Here is an 8,875-nt window from a genome sequence, read left to right on the forward strand (position 1 = left end):
CAAAGTGCAGAGCGTTGCCATACAGCTATTTGATTAGTTTTGTCCATCTAGGCTGGGATAATTAGTAAATGCTTAAATGATGAAATCTAAATATACCAACCAACCAGCCCCTTCCATGTACTTCCAAGGAACATTACACAAAGCCATTATCTTCACAAGGTAACCACTTTTGTGGCTCTTTAGCCTCCTCTCATCAACTCCCCTTCAAATATTTAACTATTAGGCTAGCTCAGGAATTTCCAGAGAGGTTTGTGGGTTTGTTGTGTTATTTTGGGGTTTGTTTTATTTTTTAAGTAAAAAGAAAAGGTGGTGGTGGGTGTAATCTGAAGTACTTATTTCCCAATTGTATTTCTTACTTGGTTTTTCCCACCTCAAATTACCAGACAGGTTTCTCTTCCTTTCTCAGCAGGAGGAAGATGACTTGTCACTACTTTCGACACTAGGACCTGTTCTTTCCCACCTCTAACCTTCCTGCTACCCCAAAATAGCCCTTGTCTAGCCTGGACTTTTAACCTGCAATATAATGCCATTTTCCCCAGCTGTATAAAAATGATTTGCTAGATGACAAGATGTACAGAAAAAGAGGAGCCAACTGTCAGTCTTGCAGACAGAGTAAAAGTCTGCCTGAACACCTCGGGATGAGCCGTTTCTCTCTGGAATGACAGAGGGTATTTTTTTCTCATCAGACTTGCATAAACTTGTATAATTCAGGATTGACTGTGGGAAAGGTAATGGAACAGCACCACGTTTATTATCTGCTGCTGTTTTAATGTTATCACGTGGGGATATATAGATAGATCTCCATAAAGAAAGCTTGGCAGAATGTTGTAAAACACTAGAGTTTTAATATGAAGCCAAATAACTTCTCAGGGCGCTTCTTTGGGACACTGTCCTTAGAGATGTTTTTACATAACAGCAAAATAAGAATAAGAAAGCTGCGTGTTAACTCCAGTTGATGGAAAGGTTCCATTTAGGCAACACTAATACCCACTCACGGGCTTTTACCTCCTGAGTTTCCAAGCCTGTTCCTCACAAAACACAGAGCTGGAGCACATGAGAGATGTTACCAAGCAACCCTCGGGAACGGACACCAACATTGATAATCCATTTGGAAGTAATTACCTTTTATAATTAAAGATTAAAGTAAATCCAATAGATCCCAACAGGAACTTGAGCAATTTAGAGACATGCTGGGTAACCCGCCTGGTTGATAGCATCCATGTTAGCTTCCGTCTTGGAATAAACCATCAAGTGAATTGCAGGTGTTTTCATTCATGGCCTTCAAACAACTGATACCTCCTAAGAGCCTCACGTCAGTGTCAATCCAGTGTCACCACGTTGACTGAGCTGATGTTAAAGGGGTGACTACACATGAAACCTGAGGCTGTTCATACCCAGTGGCAAAACCAAGTGAAGACAATCACTGACTCCAACAGGATGGGCATTTCCTCTCTGCTTCCCATTCCTGACCCTTCTCATACACCCCAGGTGTAAGAGATGATCTGCGTGAGGGGCTGCTGGGATTATACACTCTCTGTATCAGGGCAGGAGGTTGATCAGCCCCCAGCAAACACAGGGCTGGATCCTGTCACAAACCCTCCTCATCAAAGCAAACTTCTGCACATACATCCCCTGGAATGATGTTCAAAGCTCAGGAAAGCCTCAGCTCTTTGACAGCTGCCCTTGCCACTGCTGTACTCACTTGTTCCTTAAACACAAGTCTGGTGTTCCTAAGCTCAAGCACCAGCCCGAGCACACAGCTCCTCCCATGGGCTCCAGCTCCTGCAACAGCTCCTAAACCCAAATTTCAAACCATGGCAGCCAACTGCCTGCAAACACAGCAGCTGATTGTTCACTGTTAGATGGGAGATAGACACTGGCAATTACTTGCTACATGTCGCTTCATCTGTAAGCAAATATAACCGAGTAATTCAAGCGGCGGGTGAGTGGGGCTTCGCTTCAGCTGTGGCTGGCAAAGCCTTGGCAGCTTGTTTTCCAACTTGCACGGGTGGTTTTTATCACATCAGCTCACTCCCTCCTGCACAGCAGCCAAAGACACAGCAGACCATCGCCCAGAAAACTGATCTCCAGCACTGCAAGCGAGGGAGGAATTCTGTATGGAGTCAGAAGAAGCCACCCTCACCAGACAGCCACAGGGCTCCTTCCAGCAAGCTGCAGTAAAGGGAAGTTGCAGGTTCTGCTCGTTGTTCCCAGGCAGCGGGTGCAGCAGCAGGAAACAGAGCTCAGATGTGCAGGGAGAAGCATCCCTCCCTCTCACCACAGCCAGGAGAAAAGCAGGACCAGAAGCCTGAACACGGGGGAACAGAAGAAACCCAGCACATAGTCCAAGGTCGTTAGTGTGACAAGGACAGAAATAGAACCCCAGAGTCTTCCTGACTCACAGCCCCTGCTAGGAAAGCTGAATGGGAGAAAGAACAGCTCAAAACACAATTAAACTAACTCCTAATTAAATTCCTAATGCAACTAGATTTAACTGTGTCAAGAGGGAAAAAAATAATAATCCTTTGATAGGGCTGTCTGAGGCATTAAGACCCAGCTGGATCCAGCTGCATCTAAATCAGGAAACATGTCAGCAAGAGCAGTTGATTTTGCAGTTAGTTTCTTAATGAGATGCCAGCCTGCAAGAGGATGGCAACGGGTCTGAGAACGAATTTGCAAGTCTAGACCAAGGCACGGGGTGATTTAGTGGAGTGACGAGAAGAGCTGGAGCCTCATCTCCTTTGCTTCCCAGAACCAGAGCTTGTGGGAAGTTCTAATAGAAAGAAAAGGGATTTGTGTTCTCAGCCACCCCGATGCTGTCAGCCCCTGGAACTGATCAAACACCCAGTATTCCAGCACGGCTGAGCTGACACTGTACAACAAAGCTGCAATAAACCCATGAAGATTCTTCTTACCATAGAACGGTTTGGGTTGGAAAGGACCTGAAGATCAATCAGTTCCAACCCTCACACTAGACCACGTCACCCAAGGCTCTGTCCAACCTGGCCTTGAACACTGCCAGGGATGGAGCATTCACAACTTCTCTGGGCACCCTGTGCCAGCGCCTCAGCACCCTCACAGGGAAGAGCTTCTTCCTTTTATCCAACCTGAACTTCCCCTGTTTCAGTTTGAACCCATCACCCCTTGTTCTATCACTACAGTCCCTGATGAAGGTCCCTCTCCAACATCCTTGTAGCCCCCTTCAGACACCGAAGCTGCTCTGAGGTCTCCAGCAGCTTCTCTTCTCCAGGCTCAACAGCCCCAACGTTCTCAGCCTGTCTCCATACGGGAGCTGCTCCAGCACAAGGTGATCCTTGTGGCCTCCTCTGGACTTGCTCCAACAGCTCCATGTCCTTCTGATGTTGAGGCCACCAGAACTGCACCCAGTGCTGCAAGTGGAGTCTTGGGAGAGCAGAGCAGAGGGGCAGGATCACCTCCTTTGACCTTCTTCTTACACTCCTGATGCAGCCCAGCACACGGGTGGTTTCTGGGCTGTGAGTGCACACTGAAGCTGGGTCATGTTCAGTGGCTCATCCTAATCTTGTTACCTCCGCCTGCGGTTCAAGCACTTGTGCTCGTGAGGGTTAGAGACCCTGCACGAAAAGGCAACCCATGACGTCCAGTCTGCACCCAGCAGGCTCAGCCAGAGGAAGCCACTCTGTCAAACTTGAGAGATGGTTGTTCTCATAGATGGACACTCAAAAGGTAATTTGGCATCCTGCAGAAACCATTTAGGTCACTGTCAAACAGCAAATCTAACTACAGCTTGTGAAGATGTCGTGCCAGCAAACATACAGAAAGGGAATAGCAAGATACAGGAATGATCAAAAACTGGAGAGGATGCTTCCAGAGAGATGAGATTAAATCCACAGGAATCCTTCCCATCTCCCTTGTTATTACCACAGAACGAAGGCAAAAGTAGTAATTTCACAACATCTGTGAGTATGAGAAAGTCAGGAAAGAAATTTAAGGTCCTTAGAAGAGACTGGGGGGGGTTGATACTCTGCAGAATTTGACCTTAGCTCTTGTTTACTCCTTCCATGCATTCAGATTTCAGAATTGGAAATTTAAGTTGTGAGGATGTATCTGTAGCACTTAAAAGTGATTTTGAAGTAGAAGGTATCAGAATGTGTTCAAGTAACAACAGGAGATGGGAAATAAGTATCTTTTTTAAGATATTGGAATACTAAATAATAATACTCTAATATTAGAATATCAGATACTTAAAAGTATTAATATATACCTATGACCTCCATCACCTGTGCTGTGCTTTACTGTGATTTTCAGGGATTACTGTATGTGCTGCACTTTGGAAGCACAGGTACCATATATCCATCTGTATAGACTTCCACACACAAAGAGGCACCTCAAGCATCCTCCCCAACACTACTGCCACGTCACAGATCACCACCTTTACATCCTAATGCAGTGATTCACCTCACAGTACTACTTTTGCTAACGAAGTTGCATAGTAGATGTCTGTCAAACACACAACAACTCCACAGCTACTGCCAGGGCTGCAAAGCAGGTGGACCCTGACAGTGACCAACATACAAGCCTTTTCACCTCTATGTTGGACACTCTGGCAATGGCTTTTCTTAGTGACTCCCATTTCATTCCAGCAAGCTTAGAGGAAAGAAACTGGAAAAAAATCACTTACCTAGTAACTGTGCTGCTTCAAATGTCACGTCTGAGTCCCCCTGCCAAGTTTAGTGCCTGCAGCATAAACCAGGCAGGAAATTCCCCCAGCTCTCAAGATTTTGGGCACTGTGACATACCTATAGGCTGCCTTAGGGCTCATTTCAGCTACGTCCCTTCAAGCATACACAGCACAGTCTTCACAGTGAATCCCTAATCACACACAGACTACGAATTCTCTTTAAAAGCGACCGGCATCCCAGGTGAATTAGGTACATCCATCAGTTAAACACCCGGTCCAGATCCCATCAGCTCCTCACCATCATACCCCCACACTAAAAGGGAAGGTGGATGGAAACACAAACACTAAGCAGGATTGGTTTTCCAGACCTGCATTATGACAAGGTAAGTGATTTTCTCCTTCCCTAAAGGTACCATCTGCACAGGATTCTCATTTTTAGAGAGCCAGAGCCCAAGGGGATGCTCTCAAAGAAGCTGTAGTGATAACTAACCCAAAATGGACAGACTGCAGGGGTGAAGGGGGGAGCGTGGGGACATTTCTCTTTTCTTTCTGTTTCAATGTGGTTGAAAACTGGTTTTGTCTCCATCCAAATGCTGGAACAGGCAAAAAGAGGGAAGTCAAGGACTGGCAGCACATCTCGTGCTTTATCGCACACTTGGACGGCTTAACAGGAGAGATGTGGGAGGATGAGTTTAGTTTAATGCTTTCTTGCTGGTTCACCTGCTCCCCATCTGTCTCTGCAGACTTCGCAGACTGGAGCATCACTGTCCTCTGCCTCCTCTCCCCTTTCAAGTTACTGGTGAGGTGGACTTCTGAGGAGAGGAACAGAGCAATTCTCAAGCATTAAGTAATCAGCAGAGATTAGACTAATAATTTATCAAAAGTAATAGCTAATAACAGACATAAAATCTTGCTCACAGCCTTCCTAGAGCCTCGAGTCAGAGCTGTCACCTTACAAAAGCGTTACAAGAAATTTTTGGATCACAGTAACAGATTTATTAGCCAGAGGCTGACAAACTCTTCCAAGAGCCCCACAGCCAGCAAAAAAGTCATACAAATCAGGTTGCAAATACTGGATCTTTAATAAAACCGAGGCTGGAGGAGTGGATGTTGGACCAATGTTAGAATTGAGCTGCAGGAGGAAAGGGACTTGCTTTCACTTAACCTGACCTTGCATCACGGGAGTGACCAGGGCCTGGCCTCACTCCAGCGCTGCACTAGACAGTCATCATACAACAATGATTAATGAACTACTGGAAGAATAAAGCAAGAAATGGCAAGTTTGGGGATCTGGGTAATAAACTGAAGATAAGACCTATAAAGATACATCAAAATTAGAGGCAAAAGGCACCTCCCAGGTCAGGAACTCCATGTCCTTGTCAGTGTAGAAATAGCTCCCACAGTACTGCTCTGACTGTGCTTCCTTTCAAGACCTAAGGAACAAGCTTCCACACTGTTCTGTTTACCAAATTTCACCCTGATATTCAACTCAAATTTTTATTTTAAGTCTTTGAAATCCAGAAATGAAAGAGCCAGAAGAGGAGACAACTGTCGACTGCTTCATCCTACCCCAGCCAGGGAGCTGCCTTCAAAAATCCATCTATCGAACTGTGCAGCCACTGATGAAAGCGGGCAGATCCTCACCCAACAGCAACAACCTTCTGGCTGTTGGAGGGCCACTGACACACAGAACAAATGCCTGATAGATAAGATAATCAAATACAACTATGGTAGGAACCCTAACATGGTCTGAGTACTGCAGGAAGGACATCAAGAAAGTCAAAACAGCACCAGGAATCAACCCAGGGTTTGTTTGGGTTCATCCAGCACAATGCTGAACTACCAACATAAACATGTGTCCTTCCTAGATAGCTCCAGATTAAAACAGAGGCGTGGATGAAGGAAGAGCCAGAAACAACCCACTTCCACTGGAATTCCGTTACCCGTGAGCTGCGCTGGCTCACCCAGACAGCAGGAGGGCTTCAGGACAGATGAAATGTGATTACATTATAATTACCTTCGTTACTTTGCAAAGAACATTGTTATGCACTTTCTTGACTGCCCAGGGAAATCATGTTAACACAATTAGAGCAAGAAGCCTGGTTTAAGCACGGTTTGCTCGGACGTTACTAACACAGCTCCAATTCTCAGCACAGACTCTCAGAGCCATCGTGCTCCATAAATCAGTGGGAGCCGTGTCACACATCTTCTGAAGCGAGTACCAGCTCTTAGAGAAGAGACATTCTCTAGGATGTACTGAATGTATAACTTCATTGTATATCATCATCCTGTGCAAGCGCTGTTGGCACGAGGAGATGCTGCAGAATCTCTAAATCCCTTGTATTTATTATTCTTTGCAGCCTTCCTCTTGGGTTATCGCTCTACCCACTAATAAACCAGGAGAGAAAGAAATATAACAACAGTTCTATGGCCACGCAGTAGAATTGTTGGAAGCCAGATTAGAACTAATGAGTTCTTGGCTGCCACTCAATCACGACCATAACAACAATCAGCGCAAAGAAGCCTGAGAACTGGTTTTGCTCCACTGTCACCTGCCCGTCCTCCTCTGTAACCTCTGAGCCGGAAAACTTCGATGGGGTTTGACAGAGGGAAAAGGTCACAAACACAATGAAGTTCAGTGCAAACAGCCCCCAAACTGGCGGGAGACCCACAGGGTGCCCCCCATTGAAGGCAGGAGAGAAGCACAAGCTGCTGCAGGCAACTGTGGGTACCAGCACCCGGACCTGGATCATCGCCTCTGGCCCACACAGCCCAGGGGGCACAATGGGAAGAGCAAGACACCACTGGGCACGGGTGGGTGACACAGAAGAGGAGCTACAGACACAAGGGAGGGGAGAGTCACAACCTGCACGAGGGGGATCTAAGGACATGGCAGGTTTCAGCACACAGGACTCCTATCACTATAAAGCCAGGCTCCGTTACCTTTCTGCTGAGGGAAGAAGCCAGTCTTAGGAGCACACCTCACACCTTCCCTTTTCAAACACCGTTGCGATCTCGCCTTTGATTCTAGCACACAGCAGACACACACACAAGGGACTCTGCGTCTTCGCTGTCAAGATAAGCAGATGCAAAAGGGAAGCACTGAAGTCACTTCAGTTGAGTGCAATCTCTAGCCATTACTTACACTCCAGTGTACTCCCAGGGAATGCTCAAGTGCCTGAGAGGAAGCGGTTTTGCCACGTATCAGTTTGCTGGATTAGGGATAAACCCCACCCTGTGCCCATTCTATACAGGTGCAAATTGGATCCAGGGTGAGTTGATGACTCCACCATCAGGAAGAGAACCCGGGACCGAGTGTCCTGTTCCAATTAACAGTAGGTGCTCTGCCCCCACTAGAAAGAGTGCAAACAAGCAACATCCCTGTGCCATAAATAGAGGATGTTTATTATCCAGTCCTTCAGTGTTCCCACTGTGCTCTGTGTCTTACAGTGGTTTGGGTCCATCACGCACAATCCACTCACATTAAGCACGGCTCACTGACACCACTGCTGGTGACAGCCTCTCTGGAGCTGCTCCAGAACACTGTGTCATCTGATGACCTGAAGCACCACGGGCATACGCAGTACAGACAGCAATCATGGAGTGCGCTCGCTCCTCGTGCCAAATCCGGTCACAGCATCCAGGGAAAAGAGCTTTTTTGGGGGAATGTTTAAGAATTAGAATGCTGCAAGCACAAGATTACCACTTCCCACCAATGAGGTGAATGCTGTCTCCTGCTTTCCCCTTCTGGCAGCTTCATCTAAGTTTCCCATTCAGAACCCAGTGACAGGCTGATCCAAGATACATTCTCCTTTCCCCCTCTGTCTCCCATCTAAAATCTGAATTCATTTAAATACTGAAAAAACATACTGAAAAACATCAAAACAAGATGATAAACAAGCTAAACAATAATAGGCTGGTAGAGTAAACCAAACATGACTGATTAACATCATCTGGTAAAGCCTTGCATATAGATGCAAAGGAAAGAACACCAGACACAAAAATCTTTCTCTATTAAGGGTCAGATTTAATTGTTGATTAAAAAGTTAATCAGGAGTCTATAAACATTTTGGCTGGAAAGATGGACTCTTAACCCAGGCAGCTGCTTTGCAGTAAATATTTGTACAAGTGCACATACACAGTCCCCAGCTTGATGCCCGAAGGGGTGATGGGAGCTTGGCCCATACTAGTACTGGTCCCAGCAGTGGGGCACCT

Source organism: Nestor notabilis, unplaced genomic scaffold, assembly GCF_000696875.1.
Source record: "Nestor notabilis isolate BGI_N333 unplaced genomic scaffold, ASM69687v1 scaffold11447, whole genome shotgun sequence".
NCBI lineage: Eukaryota > Metazoa > Chordata > Aves > Psittaciformes > Psittacidae > Nestor > Nestor notabilis.